This window comes from Dendrobates tinctorius, unplaced genomic scaffold, assembly GCF_039654945.1.
Source record: "Dendrobates tinctorius isolate UK_male_01 unplaced genomic scaffold, ASM3965494v1 ptg000022l, whole genome shotgun sequence".
Lineage (NCBI taxonomy): Eukaryota > Metazoa > Chordata > Amphibia > Anura > Dendrobatidae > Dendrobates > Dendrobates tinctorius.
Window position 1 is genome coordinate 19721935 of NW_027361690.1, and position 18892 is coordinate 19740826.

Here is an 18892-nt window from a genome sequence, read left to right on the forward strand (position 1 = left end):
TTCTGACATTTTTTCCCCCCCATATGAGATCCGGTCACCCTAAATGTACAGTCATGGCCAAAAGTTTAGAGAATGACACAAATATTATATTTTCACATGATCTGCTGCCCTCTGGTTTTTATGTGTGTTTGTCAGATGTTTTTATCACATACAGAAATATAATTGCAATCATATTATGAGTAACAAAAGGTTATATTGACAGTTAGAATGAGTTAATGCAGCAAGTCAATATTTGCAGTGTTGACCCTTCTTCTTCAGGACCTCAGCAATTCTCCCTGGCATGCTCTCAATCAACTTCTGGATCAAATCCTGACAGATAGCAGTCCATTCTTGCAAAATCAATGCTTTTATTTTGTCTGAATTTGAAGGTTTTTGTTTGTCCACCCGTCTCTTGATGATTGACCACAAGTTCTCAATGGGATTAAGATCTGGGGAGTTTCCAGGCCATGGTCCCAAAATCTCTATGTTTTGTTCCCTGAGCCATTTAGTTATCACCTTTGCTTTATGGCAAGGTGCTCCATCATGTTGAAAAAGGCATTGTTGATTGCCAAACTGCTCTTGGACGGTTGGGAGAAGTTGCTCTTGGAGGACATTCTGGTACCATTCTTTATTCATGGCTGTGTTTTTAGGCAAGACTGAGAGAGAGCCCATTCCCTTGGCTGAGAAGCAACCCCACACATGAATGGTTTCAGGATGCTTGACAGTTGGCATGAGACAAGACTGGTGGTAGCGCTCACCTGGTCTCCGAATAAGCCGTTTTCCAGATGTCCCAAACAATCGAAAAGGGGATTCATCAGAGAAAATGACTTTACCCCAGTCCTCAGCAGTCCACTCCCTGTACCTCTTGCAGAATATCAGTCTGTCCATGATGTTTTTTTCTGGAGAGAAGTGGCTTCTTTGCTGCCCTCCTTGAGACCAGGCCTTGCTCCAAGAGTCTCCGCCTCACAGTGCGTGCAGATGCACTCACACCTGCCTGCTGCCATTCCTGAGCAAGCTCTGCACTGCTGGTAGCCCGATCCCGCAGCTGAAACACTTTTAAGAGACGGTCCTGGTGCTTGCTGGTCTTTCTTGGGCGCCCTGGAGCCTTTTTGGCAACAAGGGAACCTCTCTCCTTGAAGTTCTTGATGATGCGATAGATTGTTGACTGAGGTGCAATCTTTCTAGCTGCGATACTCTTCCCTGTTAGGCCACTTTTGTGCAGTGCAATGATGACTGCACGTGTTTCTTTAGAGATAACCATGGTTAACAGAAGAGAAACAATAATGCCAAGCACCAGCCTCCTTTTAAAGTGTCCAGTGGTGTCATTCTTACTTAATCATGACAGATTGATCTCCAGCCCTGTCCTCATCAACACCCACACCTGTGTTAATGGAGCAATCACTGAAACGATGTTAGCTGGTCCTTTTAAGGCAGGGCTGCAATGATGTTGAAATGTGTTTTGGGGGATAAAGTTCATTTTCTAGGCAAATATTGACTTTGCAAGTAATTGCTGTTAAGCTGATCACTCTTTATAACATTCTGGAGTATATGCAAATTGCCATTAGAAAAAATGAAGCAGTAGACTTTGTAAAAATTAATATTTGTGTCATTCTCTAAACTTTTGGCCATGACTGTACGGTATATAAAACTCCACATGTGAATCCAACCAAAGGTATAATAAGAAGTCACAGTTAAATTATGTATTTTTTTTCCTTATTTCACATTTATATTGGCAAGATATTCTGTGCTTTTTCACACAACTCCCATAATAAAAAAAAAATAATTTATTCTTATCGGAAATTGCTTTTAATCTGTTATACTGTATTGCCATGTACCTTAAATTGAGATGATTTTTATAAGCCAGCGTGGCACACATGTAAAATAAATTAAAACTGGTGCAAAATTTACATAGGGTACATAACATTTTTAAAACTTCACAAACATGCGACAGTGGATTGTGTTTTCTTTTGATTTATGGTAAGTAATCTTTTAAACCATTATGTAGGTTGATGTGTGCTGTGTGCTTAGGGTCATTGTCTTGTTGGAAGGTGAACCTTCAGCCAAGTCTGAGGTCCAGAGCACTCTGGAAGAGGTTTTCATCCAGGATAGCTCTATACTTGGCCGCATTCATGTGTCCTTCACTTGCAACCGGTTGTCCTGTCCCTGCAGCTGAAAAACACCCTCATAGCATGATGTTGCCATCACCATGTTTTACTGTTGCGATTGTATTGAGCAGGTGTTGAGCAGTACCTGGTTATCTCCATACATATGCTTAGAATTATCACCAAAAAGTTCTATCCTTGTCTCACCAGACCAGAGAATCTTATTTCTCATAGTCTGGGAGTCCTTCATGTGTTTTTTAGCAAACTCTCTGCAGGCTTTCATATGTCTGACACTGAGGAGAGGCTTCTGTCAGGCCACTCTGCCATAAAGGCCCAACTGGTGGAGGGCTGCAGTGATAATTGAGTTTGTGGAACTTTCTCCCATCTCCCTACTGCATCTCTGGAGCTCAGCCACAGTGACCTTGTGGTTCTTCTTTACCTTTCTCACCAAGACTCTTCTCCAATGATTGCTCAGTTTTGCTGGACGGCCAGGTCTAGGAAGACTTCTGGTGGTTCCAAACTTCTTCTATTTAAGGATTATGGAGGCCACTGTTGTTAGGTGTCGGGTTCCTGCAGCTGCACAGCGGGAATCCAGAGCCTTGCATCCTAAGGTCTCTCATTCTTCACCGACCGCTCAGGAGCCTGCACAGCAATCTCAGCGTCCCAGACTCTCTGCTCAGACCAGCTCTGTAGGACTGGCTGTTGCTGCCACCTCTGGGTCAGCAATAGCAGCGCAGGCTGTCCTGCAGCAAGCCACTCCAGAGGCTAAGTCCTCTCGTCCCGCTACTGGGCAAGCTCACGAGACAATCTCCCATTGGAAATCAGGAGTCACATGCTCAGGTACTTCTCCTGATCTGATTGGTACATCTCAGAGATCTGGAAGGTCCCGGCAACGCATGGCTATAAATGGCCCGCATGGCGGCTCGGCCATGCGCTAGTATAGGCTCTTGTTGCTAGATGTGGTTGGATGGACTTATTAAGATTCCCCTCCCTCTGATATTACGCATGTGGATAGGGAACTATAGAAAGAGTCAGCACCTGTCAGTGGCAAACCTTAGGCCACTGTGCACACCGCACCTCTACACTAGCGTCCGGTGGTGTGACGTCTCTCACGGCACTAATCGCATAGTGGCTGAGTCTGCCACCACGCTGCATTCATCAGCACTTACCGGTGTCCGCAGTGGCGACGCCGCATGCACGGTAGGTCTAGACGGACACCGTCCCCTGTCTTGGATCCTGTCCTGTGACCTGATACCGTGCGTGCAATTTCGCTGAGACCTGTAAGTCTAACAGGCTCAGTGTTTATGCTTATGTTACAGCGCCTCTGTGAGTTAACAGAGTCCGCTCTGTGCACATCCGGTGACGTTGAACCCGTGCACATTATACCACCATATAGCGTGTCTGCCATTGTCTAGCAGCAGTTTTAACACCTACTGCACGATGCACCCCGGGCGGCGAACGCACTTTCTATCATTTAATCTTTAGTGCGTTCCGCTGTCCCTAACATTATACTGGCGCCAGGGTCTGGCTAGTAATGCCGGACAAACAGCAGCTGCGGCAGTACATTCGGCAGCTGGAGTGCAGGTTGGCGGCTCTCGAGAGTCCCACCTCAGCTACGAATGCTACTGCGGCCGCTGTTCAGGCAGTCGCAGAGGCTGTCTCACGTATGCCCACACTCACACCGGCACTGACATTATCCCACCTCCCGCTGCCCGCCAAGTTTTCGGGTGACAGCGCCACCTGTAGGGGATTCGTGAGCCAGTGTTCTATTCAGCTTGAGCTACTGGTCGCACGGTTCCCTACAGAGCGGGCTAAGGTGGGGTTTATTGTCTCCCTACTGTCGGGCAGGGCGTTAGAGTGGGCCACGCCATTGTGGGAGCGTGATGACCCCGTGGTTCTGAGCGCCTCTCAGTTACTCCCATCCATTAAGCAGGTCTTTTTGGGACCACGGATCACTCACGACACCTCTCTCCAACTATTAGCCCTAACAGGGGTCCCTCTCGGTCAGCCATTACGCCGTCCAATTCCGGAAATTGGCTTCCGAGCTGGAGTGGCCTGATAAGACACTCGTCCCTGTGTTTTGGAGAGGGTTAGCGGAGCATGCTAAGGATGCTCTAGCAACCAGAGAGGTCCCCACAACTCTGGAGGAGTTGATTGCCATTTCCACCCGCATTGATCTCCGGTTTACGGAGCGCGGGCTGGAGCGTGCGCAATCCAGGCGAAGGGTTATGCTGGCTCTCACCTTCTCCGAGCTGCTAAAATTTCCCGCTCAGGAGCTGATACCTTCTGAACCTATTGAGGTGTCTCGCGCCGGTTCCAAGCCGCGTCCGGTGTGAAGCTCCGCACGTTGTTACCAGTGCCGGCAGTTTGGTCACTCGGCTACCACGTGTTCACTGCAGTTGAAAAAACGATCACATCCAGTGGTCGTAGTGTGAAGTACAGTATTCAGACGTACGGGACATCTTGCTCTCCAGACTCCATTTTTGTGCTTGTGACGCCATTTTGTTGTTTACGAGTTAAATTTTGTAACTTAACTAGATGAAAGTTCACGGCTGTTATGAAACCAGACTGTTCCAGCTTGTACAAGATATGAGATATGAGATGAGACCCTAAAAGAATGTGCTATTGTTCTATATTCTACGTCATGCAGCTGGGGACATATTCTGATTTTCTTGCAATACTATTGGCTTAAATGTATTACGATTCTATTGGTAGCTGTATACTTTGCATAATTAAGCAGAATACTATGTAATGTGAGATTCAGTAAAGGGGCTCAGTGATCTGCCTCGATCCTCCCGTACAGAGACCCCCGTCTCCGTGTGGTCATTACCAGTTGCTAGCATCGCCCTGTGAATTAATTTGGAAATCACTGGATCAACCGTGAAGGGTTAATTTAGCCCTACCTCAACAGTGTTGGCGCCCAAACGTGGGGCCCCCGAGTAGGGACGCCTCTGCCCCCGGAGGACAACAAGACAAAGGACCCTCGGAGCGGACACAGGTGTTGGAAAATTGGGACTGATCACCCCCCACAGCCGCAGTAAGTTGGCAGTTATACTGTTCAGACTGACCGTTGGTGTGGTTTTCCTGTGCTTGTTGCTGCAAAGAGGATCTGAGGTTTGTCCCTGTGGTGGGGTGATTCATGGGTGGAATCATATAGAGGTGTAGTCCCGTTGGGGGCCCAGTGCTCGAACCGTACCTCATAAGGGACGGACACCCCGGATTGACCAGTGATTGTGACTCTTTTTATAGTCAAAATATCCTGAATTCCCGATCATTATTAGTATTGGGCGTGATCATGTGATCGAAGATGGGTAGGATACGTAACTCAGGTATATATAGATATATATATATATAACCAGAGGTGTCCGGAGGGATAGTCTGAGACGCCCTCCTCCTTTCACTGAGTACCGCGAATTTTGGGCAATCCCAGAGGGGGATTATTGACCTTGTGGAACAGACTGAGACGGCCGCTCCAGTATTGTGCACAACTGAAGTAAGGATATTTAGCTCTAAAGGAGAGAATCTGTGGAAGGAAAAGAAGAATTTTGTGGCTTGGCACATGAATTGTGTGACGAAGGTGTTAGGAAGAACAGAGGATGTGAATTCTGATTGTTTCTGTTACTGCTATGTTGAAGAAGGAAAAATTGTCTATTATTATGGCAAAGACGGGATTGTTTGTGGTTCAAGAAAGTGACTGTGCTGTGAGAATGTGGTTACGAAGGAACTAAGATTGATATTAATGTGTCAGGGAAATAGTTAAAAGTGATGATTTGAAAGAAGAGGTCTCCCTGCTAGATGACAATTGTACAAGGAGACCGAGAGTCGCAGCCCCCACCTTTTCTTTGTTAAACGCTCACAGTATCTCTTATGAGCCACCGCTGCCAGCCTCAGTCCCCGCTAAAAAAAAAAAAAAATTAAAGTTTTCAGAAGAATTTAACCCGTCTGTTCAGCGTACAGAGAAGAAAAAAAAACAAAACAAAAGCAAACAGCAGCCTCCAGCCCCCACCGCAGCTGCGAGCACACAGTGTGCCCTTCAGCCCACACAGCAAACTCTGTCCCCCTCCCAGTCTTCAGCTACTGAGAACCTTACTCCTCAGCCCCTCCCTGCTAATTATGGCGCTGTGCCAGACTCGAACATTTTCAGAGATTGTCATTCCCCTGCTATTTTAATCGGAGTAATTAATATTCTTTCATAAACCCTATTTCTGTGGGACCTTTTCCCAAGGTTACTGTTCAGTTCGTAATCTCTCCCACATGTCCAGTAAATTTACTAGGGGCAGATTTATTATCACAGTTCCGCTCCGGAATACAATTCCAAGATGATGGTCAGATGGCTCTTACGTTATGAAGACAGTGAGGAAATCTGTATTTTGCATTCCCTTCCCACATTTATGATGGCCCTGATAGGCTCAGATCCACCCCCCAATATTGCCTGAGGATCAATGACTCACCCCATACCTCTCAGAGATACTATCTAAACTCTGGTAAAAATCGCCAAATGATATAGGGAAAATGCCCGTAGAACCAGTAAAAGTGTTTCTAAAACCTGGTGCCTAATCCTCATACTCTTTTGTCCCAAATACCCCAGGATGCTGCTTGGTTTACAGTTATTGATCTTACAAATGCCTTCTTTAGCATTCCGTTACACCCAGACTGCCAGTTTCTATTTGCCTTCATTTATCAGGGACGACAGTTAATATGGACAGTTATGCCACAAGGGGCCCAAAACAGTCCCAACCAGTTTGCAAAAAAAAAAAAAAAAATATGAGCAGGTGTCTTTAGCCATTTCTGCCATTGTTAGCCTCCTTAAGTATCTGGCAGCACTGAACTGTCGGGTTTCGGCCTCGAGACTTCAGTTCTGCCTTGGTCAAGTGATGTTCTTGGGTCACTGTCTCCTTCAGGGTGCCAGACACCTCGCAGAAGAAAGAAAAATAGCTGTCAGCTCCCTTCCTTTCCCAAAAGATGAAGCTGAACTCCAGCATTTTCTTATGCACTTATTGTTGTCAGTGGATGCCGGATGCATCCCGCATAATGCAACCCCTTCACAACGCCTTGAAAGACGGTATAATGAACTATAAGGAAAGATGGCAGTGATGAGGATTACCTCCAACATGATTGTTCCCAACTTCTGACTGAAGAAACAGCTACTCCACCAAATGTCAGTGAGAATCCACTCCCAAATCCTGATCTGGTGTTATACACGGATTGTTCAAGATATGCTGACGAGTTTGGTAGATTCCACTCGGGATATGCTGTTACCACAGAGGACACTGTAGTGCACGCAGCTGCGCTCCCGCCCTCACAGTCAGCACAAGAAGCAGAACTCCAGGCTCTGTCTACTGCATGTACTTTGGCCAAGAACAGACGGGCTAATATATACACGGACTGACGGTATGCATTTGGTATTGCTCACGATTTTGGGGCTCTATGGGCCAATCGAGGGTTTATTACTACTGCCGGAACCCCAGTGAAAAATGCTGAAGCTGTTAAAACCCTCATGGACTCGATCAAATTACCTACTCAGGTGGCCATTATCAAAGTTAAGGCGCACGGTCCTAGGACCAGTCCACAGACTGTTGGCAACGCATTTGCCGATATGCAAGCAAAAGCCGCCGCTCTTTTACCCGTTGAACCAACCATACCAACTATGGTGACCACACGCTCTCAGCGTAAACAGTTACAAGAAGCATTGACCCTACAAGAACCTGATGATCTACAACAGACTGAAGTTTTCTGTCGGACCCAACGAGACCGCTTAATGACAACGCAGAGAATGTCTCCAAAGGAAGAGGTGAAGCAATGGAAGACTGATGGAAATCTGATGGGGCACGAATGGATAATGGTCTCTGGAAAAGGACCAACTTGTGTGTCTCCCTAAGCGGATGTACCCTGCTATTGCTACATGGGCACATGGACCTATATATCGAGGAAAGAATCAGGCCCTCGCACTGGTGCAAAAATTCTACTGGGCCCCGGTTCTCCAGTTGGCCGGAAGCATTCCCTGTTACCAACATGACTGCAAAAACCACAGCGAAGAAACTGGTGATGGAAGTTATATGCAGATATGGGGTTCCAGAAGTTGTTGAAAGTGATCAAGGTCCGGCCTTTTCTTCTCATGTGTACCAGGAAGTTCTGACAATGCTTGGATCCACTGAAGCACTCCATACTCCGCACCACCCACAATCCAGTGGGAAAGTTGAGAGGTTGAATGGCACACTGAAGGGACAATTGACCAAAATGATGCAGGAGACTACGGCTCCATGGCCAGAGCTCCTACCCATTGTACTCTACCACATTCGTACTACCCCTATTACAAAATATGGCCTGTCCCCATATGAGATATTGTTTGGTGCTAGGCCCCCAGTTGTAAATTTCCAGCCTCAGCAGTTATCAGAAGAAACTGACCGTGCTGTTCAATATGTTATTCAGCTTAGTAAAAATCTTGCTAACACCCATGTTCTAGTTTCCTCTTCTTTTCCAGATTCAGCAGAAACCGACACCTGCTATAACCTGAAGCCTGGTGATTTGGTAGTCGTGAAGAGTAGAGTTGAGCGAAACGGGTCGAAAAATTTCAAAAGTCGCCGACTTTTGGCAAAGTCGGGTTTCATGAGACGAAACCCGACCCTAGGATGAGGTCGGCCACGAGGTCGGCGACTTACGCGCCAAAGTCGCGTTTCAAAAGTTTGTTTTGCGCTCTTTTTCAGCCAATCAGGATCCACGGACACTGTGGGCAACGTGATGACATAGGCAGGGGTCACCACCATCTTTCAGAAGGGCATGCAAGTGATTGGCTTGCTTTGGTGGGCGTCACAGGGGGTATAAAAGGGCGTGCACACCGACCACCATCTTACTTCTGCCGATCTCAGTATAGGGAGAGGTTGCTGCTGATTCTGTAGGGAGAGCGTTAGGCAGGGAAGAAGACAAAAAAAACTGCTTCTGCTGCTAGCGATTTGGCCTGCACAACACACCAGTCACTGTGTGTGCAGTGCAAGGGGAGGCTATATAGTGGTGTATCAGTGGTGTTGGTTGTTGGGCTGCCTTCTAAGGCTTCCTGACATTCCTGCATTGCTGTTTACCCACTGCTCCGCAAACTGCTTTTTTAAAAGCAATCCCAATTTTTTTTTTTTGTCCTGCTGAGAAGAAAAAAAAACTGCTTCTGCTGCTAGCGATTTGGCCTGCACAACACACCAGTCACTGTGTGTGCAGTGCAAGGGGAGGCTATATTGTGGTGTATCAGTGGTGTTGGTTGTTGGGCTGCCTTTTAAGGCTTCCTGACAGGCTGGCATTGCTGTTTACCCACTGCTCTGCAAACTGCTTTTTTAAAAGCAATCCAATCTCCCTTATCCTCTAGTCACTTTTGTCACAGCTGTGCCATCGAGCCTGTGACATAGCGCTCAGATATCAGTGGGCCTCACACAATCCAAAAGTGTCCAGTGTCCACAAGTGTCTGCAGAAATTCAAAATCTCCCTTATCCTCTCGTCACTTTTGTCACAGCTGTGCCATCGAGCCTGTGACATAGCGCTCAGATATCAGTGGCCCTCACACAATCCAAAAGTGTCCAGTGTCCACAAGTGTCTGCAGAAATTCAAAATCTCCCTTATCCTCTAGTCACTTTGGTCACAGCTGTTCCATCGAGCCTGTCACATAGCGCTCAGATATTCATTGGGCCTCACACAATCCAAAAGTGTCCAGTGTCCACAAGTGTGTGCAGAAATTCAAAATCTCCCTTATCCTCTAGTCACTTTGGTCACAGCTGTGCCATCGAGCCTGTCACATAGCGCTCAGATATTCATTGGGTCTCACACAATCCAAAAGTGTCCAGTGTCCACAAGTGTGTGCAGAAATTCAAAATCTCCCTTATCCTCTCGTCACTTTTGTCACAGCTGTGCCATCGAGCCTGTGACATAGCGCTCAGATATCAGTGGCCCTCACACAATCCAAAAGTGTCCAGTGTCCACAAGTGTCTGCAGAAATTCAAAATCTCCCTTATCCTCTCGTCACTTTTGTCACAGCTGTGCCATCGAGCCTGTGACATAGCGCTCAGATATCAGTGGGCCTCACACAATCCAAAAGTGTCCAGTGTCCACAAGTGTCTGCAGAAATTCAAAATCTCCCCTGTCCTATAGACACCTTGTACCTTGTTTTACATTACTATATAGTTTGTTGGATTTTGTCTACATTTCTACCAAAAATGAGGAAGGCTGGTGGAAGAGGCCGTGGAATTGGGCGGGGGTTGGCAGCTGGTAATGATGGTGTTGGTGGTGGATCTGATGGTAGTGGCAAGAGCAAAATAGGACCGAATGCAGGAGGTGATGAGCCTGCGTCATCGTCTGGCTACATAAGGCCTCGAACGCTTAGTTTTCTAGGAGTTGGCAAACCGCTTTTAAAGCCAGAGCATCAGGAAAAAGTTTTGTCTTACATTGCTGACTCAGCCTCCAGCTCTATCGCCTCCTCTTCTTCAGTTGTAAAAAGTAAAAGCACTGAGTCGTCATTGGAGGCTCATGTTCATGAACCACACCTTTCCTTGTGTCCTTCACCCCAACCAAGATTGAAGGATGACGCAGGCCATACTACTGATTACTCCATGGAGCTGTTTTCACATACCATGCCTGGATTATCAAGTGAAATGGTGAATTACCCAGGCCAAGATGAATCTGACATGGAGTGCACTGATGCACAGCCGCTGATGGATGATTCTGCTGGTACATTCACTCAGAGCACTACATTGTCCTCGCAGTGTACAGAGCCAGATTCTGACCCTGATGAGACTCAGGTGCCCCTTCCCGCACACTATACCACCATACACGGTGACACAGAGGAAGGTGCACATGACATAGAAAAGGAGGTGATGGATGACCCAGTTGTTGACCCAGATTGGCATCCATTGGGGGAAGAGGGTGCTGCTTCCAATAGCTCAGATGAGGAGCATCCACAGCAGACATCGACATCGCAACAGCTGTTATCTGGCAGGCCCGGAGCACTCCAAAGACAGGTTCCAAACATCAAAAGAGTTGCTGGATAGCTTGTCCAGAGGGTCAAAAGATCACAGCGTGCTAGGCCGCAAAATGTCTGCCAAAGTAGGAAGAGTGCAGTGTGGCACTTTTTTGACCAAAATCCTCATGATCAGGCCAAGGTTATCTGTAAGAAGTGCGCAAAGACCTTTAGCCGAGGGAAAAATCTGAAAAATTTGAATACCAGTTGCATGCTTAGACATTTAACCAGCATGCACTTGCAAGCGTGGACACAACACCAAACCTCAAGTGCCACATGTGCAACTGATCACAACGAAGGTAGTCAGCAACGCTACATTGTTTCCCCCACTGTAAGCCCACCGGTTAGCACAGCAGCAAATGTTGAGGTGTCGTTGCAAGGCCACAGCAGTCAGGGAATCCCACTGTTATATCAACGAAAGACTGATTCTAGGCCATCAGAAAGAACACCAACTCCATCACCATCATCAACCCTCTCTCAGTCCGCCCTGTCCACCGCTACTTCCACCATATGCAGCTCTCAAGTCCAGCTCACCCTCCCAGACACTATGAGTAGGTCAAGAAAGTACTCAGTCTCTCATCCGCGTACACTGGGTTTGAACGCCCACATTGCCAAACTAATCTCGTTTGAGATGATGCCCTTTCGGTTGGTGGAAAGCACAGCTTTCCCCGAACTCATGGCCTATGCAGTACCACGCTATGACCTACCCAGTCGCCACTTCTTCTCTCGCAAAGCCATCCCAGCCCTCCACCATCATGTGAAAGACCGCATTGTCCATGCACTCAAGCAGTCAGTGAGCGGAAAGGTGCACCTCACAACTGATGCATGGTCCAGTCGGCATGGCCAGGGCCGTTACGTGTCCATCACTGCGCACTGGGTTAATGTGGTGGATGCAGGGTCCACAGGGGACAGCGGTGGTGGGACAGTGCTGCCTAGCCCACGGTATAGGAAACAGTTGGCTGTAGGCGTTCGACCCTCCTTCTCCTCCTCCAGAAGCGAAAGCTCGTCCACAGAGCGCAGTCGTACGAACACTCCATCTGCAGCTGCCACTGTTGCACACGATGTGTCCCCCTATCGAGCAGCTAGTGGAAAGTGTCAGCAGGCTGTGTTGCAGATGATGTGTTTGGGCAACAGACACACCGCCGAGGTGCTGGCCGAGTACTTGAAGCGACAAACTGAGTCATGGCTGGGCAGTGTACATCTTGAGGCAGGCAAGGTAGTTAGTGATAACGGGCGTAATTTTGTGGCAGCCATAGCCCTTTCAAAACTCAGCCATATACCTTGCTTGGCTCACACCTTGAACCTGGTGGTGCAGTGCTTCCAATTATCCGGAGTTAACAGCCCTGCTCCAGAAGGTGCGAAGACTGTGCGTGCACATCCGCCGGTCGCCTGTACACTCCGTTCGTATGCAGAAGCTGCAGCGATTGCTCCACCTTCCCAACCACCGCCTCATTATCGACATTGCAACAAGGTGGAACTCCACCCTGCACATGGTGGAGCGGCTGTGCGAGCAGAGGCAGGCCATAATGCATTTGTGGGAGGATACACGGCCAGGCACTTTGAGAGCAGACATGGAGTTGACAGGTGTGCAGTGGTCGAAGCCGAAAGACCTCTGTAAAGTCCTTCAGTGTTTTGAGGAATGCACACGGCTGGTAAGCGCAGACGACACCATCCTAAGCATGAGCATCCCACTTATGCGTCTGCTCATGCAAACTTTGACGCACCTTAAGGAGCAGGCGTCTGCAGCCAATGTTGATGAGGAGGAAGAGGAGGAGGGAATCCTTGATGACATTCAGCCATTGTCTGCTCAGGGACCTCTCCTGGACGAGGTGGAGGAAGAAGAGGAGGAGGAGGAGGATGATGGGGATGATTACTTATGGGAGGAGGATGCATCTTGTGGGGCAAGTGAAAATGTTGGCGTGGCAAGGTCTGGTACAGGGTTTGTGCGTGACTGGAGGGATGTGGATTTGCCAGAAAGTGCTCCTCCAACCAGCACTCACAGTGCATCATTGACACCGGAACATTGGCCCACATGTCAGATTATGCCTTGCAGATCCTAAAAAGGGACCCACGCATTGCCAAAATGATGAACGATGACGACTACTGGTTGGCCAGCATCCTGGATCCACGCTATAAAGGCAAATTACAAAACATCATGCCACAGGAGAACCTTGACCTAATATTGGCTAATAAACAAGCAACTCTGGTAAATCGGTTGCTTGAGGCATTCCCAGCACACAGCAGCGGTGATGGTTCTCACACGAGCCGTACGGGCCGGGGGCAGCTTGGCAGAGGTGTTCGTGGTGCACACAGCAGAAGTGGCGTTGGAGACAGGGGTTTCATGACAATGTTGTGGACTGATTTTTCAAGTACCGCTCACACAACTGGTAATACTGCATCGATGGAAAGTGACAGAAGACAGCAGTTGTCAACTATGGTTACAAACTACTTTTCCTCCCATATCGATGTTCTCCCACACAGGTCATTCCCCTTTGACTATTGGGCCGCTAAACTGGACACCTGGCCTGAATTGGCACAATATGCCTTACAGGAGCTCGCTTGCCCAGCTGCAAGTGTGCTATCGGAAAGAGTCTTCAGTGCAGCTGGATCAATCCTGACAGAAAAAAGGACCCGTCTGTCAACCCAAAATGTGGATGATCTAACCTTCATTAAAATGAACCACGCATGGGTTTCCAAGGATTTTGTCCCACCTTCCCCTGATGACACATAGGGTGACAGAAAAATGGCTTGCTTTGGTGCACACCCGCCGTCAGACACACCGCCGTACTATGAGGGGCCCAGTGCCAGTACCGACGCCCACGAGTGGGCCCCCCTTGCTTGGGCAGGGCCCCAGCATTTGCAATCTTTACCTCTCCCTGCTCCTCCGCTGTGTAGTCTGGGCCGTCAAATCCATACTGTGCCTGACACCGTCTGAGCCTGCCTCCTGATGTATAGACATATATTTTGAATGTGTACGCTATCCATACATGTTATCTTGGGATACGGTACCCTTTCTAACCTTTGTGCAATCACGTGCAATCCATACTGGGCCTAAAACCGTCTGAGCCTGCCTCCTGATGTATAGACATATATTTTGAATGTGTACGCTATCCATACATGTTATCTGGGGATACGGTACCCTTTCTAACCTTTGTGCAATCACGTGCAATCCATACTGGGCCTAACACCGTCTGAGCCTGCCTCCTGATGTATAGACATATATTTTGAATGTGTAAGCTATCCATACATGTTATCTGGGGATACGGTACCCTTTCTATCCTTTGTGCAATCACGTGCAATCCATACTGGGCCTAACACCGTCTGAGCCTGCCTCCTGATGTATAGACATATATTTTGAATGTGTACGCTATCCATACATGTTATCTGGGGATACGGTACCCTTTCTAACCTTTGTGCAATCACGTGCAATCCATACTGGGCCTAACACCATCTGAGCCTGCCTCCTGATGTATAGACATATATTTTGAATGTGTACGCTATCCATACATGTTATCTGGGGATACGGTACCCTTTCTCACCTTTGTGCAATCACGTGTAATCCATACTGGGCGTGAGAACGGCTGGCGAGCTGTTAAGCAAGCTACAGCACCTGTGGTTTGCACACGTAAGTTTTTCATTTTTTCAGGAATGACGGTTAGGCCTAATTCCGGAACTGCGGTTGACCTGCACTTACTGGGAAATCATTGTTCGCGGGTAATAATTGTAATCAGTGATCCCCATCACTAACGTTGTTCAGCGGGTTATCTGCACCTGTAAGCGACAAACGCTGGCCTTTTCAGTGTAGCGCACATGCAGCCACGGACATGTAAGGGCATGACACACCAGTTATTGGCCAATCTCATGTGCCAGAGCCTCACGTGTCCCTCTAGTAAGCTGGACTCGGACCGCGGGGCATGACGGAGTCTCGTTCGTTAACGGAATTAAGCTTGCAATGTGTGCATCTGTTCTGTAGCTGGCATGGTTGAGGTTTCCCAGGTGGAGTCGAATTTAACCGTAGGCTCCACTCCAGGTGGTGCCCTTCTGGACATTCCTTTAAGGTTCAGCTTTGCAACCATACTGCCCACGTAAAACAAACACTTTGCCTTCATGAACGCTGTTTGGAGGGTCATGACTCGTGGGAATAACGCCGCCCAATCAGTTAACCTGCTAGAGAGATCGTTCGTTGCTCCCAAGCATGACATCACACTCCCTAGGAAGAAGGTAATGCCACTGTGGCGACCGTACTCCTGGGGGCGACACAAGTGCACTGATGCCCAGCCACTGCTCGATGAATCTGCTGGTACATTGACCCAGACCACTACATTCCCCTCGCACGCTACACGACCTGAATCTGACCCTGATGAAACTCAGGTTACCCTTCCCATATACAGTTCCATCTTACATGGTGACAAAGAGGAAGCTGCAGATGAAAGTGCAGGTTCGGCCCACCCGCCATCAGACACACCACCGTACTATCAGGGGCCCTGTGCCAGTGCCGTCGCCAACGAGTGGGCCCCCCCTGCTTGCTCAGGATCACAGCACTTGCAAAGTTGAAATACTGTGCAGTGAGATGGAAGATGGGGACGACGAGGAGTCCAGACAAGTACAGGGATTCCCTAGCGAGGAGACTTATTTGATTGTTTTCAATGTTGGGACAGCAATTTTTGGGGAGCACTATACTCTGGAGAATGATAGATGGGGCCCACCATACACTGGAACATTCCAAAGGTGGACATCAGACACTGGAGCAGCATTTACAGGGCCCATTATACACTAGAGCATTAGAAATGGGGCCCATTATGTTTGGAGCATTATTTGGGCCCATAAGACAGTGGAGCTTCATCCATGGGGACCAACATATACTGTAGCATTATGTGGAGCTCATCATATACTGTTTCAAACATTATATGGGACCAATGATTCTGTATGGAGAAATAGATGGGCCTCGTCATGAGATGTAAAAAGTGAGGTATTTTTCATTGTACTAAACCGCTATTTCTCTGCCGTATCGGAGCATGATGAGTTGTGGTATGTGTTAAAGGGGCGCTCTTTCACCCAGGGCACATGAAAACCTGCAGCCAGCCCTCCCCCCCACAACTTTAGCCAAATAACCCCCATTTTTCAGTGCGTAACTTGTATTATGAAGTTAATTAAGGTTGAGAAGCTTAAGTAAGAAGAATTGATGCTTTTGGCATTCAAATGGGCACTGTAGGTGTGTTTCCTGTCATCCTTTCACTGCCGACTTTTATTCCCCATTGACTTACATTGGGTTTCGTGTTTCGGGACGACCCCGACTTTTCCCTATAATCGGACGATCTTGCTCGACCCGACTTTTGGAAAAGTCGGGTTTCACGAAACAAAACTCGACCCTAAAAGAACAAAAGTCGCTCAACTCTAGTGAAGAGACATGTCAGGAAGCACGGACTAGAACCCTTGTATGACGGTCCCTATCAAGTTCTCCTCATCACCCAACAAGCCAATAGCAAATAAAGGGGCATAATGTTTTGGTCTTTCGCATTTTCCATATTATTATTGGTAACCGCATGGGACAGCCTAAATTCCCCAACGTCCTTGAATAATAAGTTTATACAACATCATAAAAAATTACTGAGAGATTTGTTGGACAATTCCCAGTCTCTGGCAGACTGTTGGATCTGCACGTATTCACCAGTGTCAGCCACAAGCATCCCCTTTTTGGCTATTCCTGTTCCACCCGAGGAGTTATTTGCTTGGACTGACTGTTCTGACACACTTGCTGATAATGCCACAGATAATGTTAAGTTATGGAATTTAACTGTTGGTATACCTATTGTGGGATGGGTGGGATACCCCTGGTGGCAAGGTAACCTTTCAGGAAGTAATACACAACTTCAATATTTGGCCTACAAAGGAGGGGCATGGGTCCCTAAAAATAAGACTAGTCTAACCAATCTGGGGCAAGTTCCAACGTATGGTCTACAAGTCAGTTTCAATGTAACTTCACACTCTACTGATGCCTTCAAACCAATGTTGTTAGAAAGAAGGTTACATAACACGTCATGGGATTTTTCTAATTTGTTTCCACAGGGTTCTAACGAAACCTGTGCCAGTATTCCTGGCAATATATCTTGTAATGAGTCCTCTGAATATGTGCCAGGAACCCCCACTTGTAGAAATCCTGATGTAGGTGATTGTAGTCCTTTAGGACAATCTCCAGCTTGGTGTATGCTTCAGAATGCATCTGCATTCATAGACTTAGCTCATAGATTGGTACTGCAACATTCAGCCCTATGGGATTTACCTGATGACATGTTCTGGGTATGTGGAGACAATGCTTATAAATGGTTGCCAGTAGGGGTAAGAGGTACTTGTACTCTGGGTCGCTTGACCCCGGCCACCTTTGTTATTCCGAACAAACACTTGGATACACAGGCTATACCCAAACATACATTATACAAAAGAGCTGCGGACAATTCACCCCGCCCTTCAGGGAGACCACATATAGTGCAGATGAGTGAGGCCAATAAAGTTGTCAGTTCTATTTTCATTTACCCAATGTTTACACAAATGTGGGATAAATTGGTTAGAGCCACAGATTATCTAGATGATCACATTTGGGATATATTGGACATACTTAATACTACTGTTGCTGTCCAAAATCAACTTATTATAGTCACTAATCAACATCCTATAGTGCTGGACTACTTAACAGCAGCACAGGGGGTATGTGTCAGGTCATCGGACCCGCTTGCTGTCATTATATAGATCCTAACAGTACTATGAAGTTGAAGTTAGAAGATATTCAAAGACTCAGAGATCAATACAATAAAGACAACGATCATACTAAGGACAGTTGGTGGTCAGACACCTTCTCCTTTCTCAATCCAGCCAATTGGTTGAAGGGAATTGGAGGCTGGATAGTTGGGATCTTACAGAGCTTGTTACACATTGCTGCCTGTATCCTTGTTGTATATGTGATACTAAAACTTGTTCTTTGGTGTATTTCTGTATGTATTAGGAAATTCTGCACTAAGACAGCTAATGATGATACCAAAGGTGTCGTTGCCCCAGCTCTTCTCTGCACCAATCTCAAAAGGCTACTTGATGAAGATGTTGAAGCCAAGCGCATGGCTACCTACAAAAGATCCCCATCACCGTCATCAAAAATTGTTATTCGTAAATTGTAGTATACAGGGGGGACGGGTGCGCCGTGACAGCCATGACTGATAACACGGCATCAGTCATGTGAAGACCAGTACCCCTCAAGCTGTTAGCTTGGGATAGCACCTCTGATGCTGCATATGTGTTATCAAAATTTATCTAGGGGGGAATTGTGAAGTACAGTATTCAGACGTACGGGACATCTTGCTCTCCAGACTCCATTTTTGTGCTTGCGACGCCATTTTGTTGTTTACGAGTTAAATTTTGTAACTTAACTAGATGAAAGTTCACGGCTGTTATGAAACCAGACTGTTCCAGCTTGTACAAGATATGAGATATGAGATGAGACCCTAAAAGAATGTGCTATTGTTCTATATTCTACGTCATGCAGCTGGGGACATATTCTGATTTTCTTGCAATACTATTGGCTTAAATGTATTACGATTCTATTGGTAGCTGTATACTTTGCATAATTAAGCAGAATGCTATGTAATGTGAGATTCAGTAAAGGGGCTCAGTGATCTGCCTCGATCCTCCCGTACAGAGACCCCCGTCTCCGTGTGGTCATTACCAGTTGCTAGCAACGCCCTGTGAATTAATTTGGAAATCACTGGATCAACCGTGAAGGGTTAATTTAGCCCTATCTCAACAGTGTGTGGGGGTCTATCAGATATGAAAC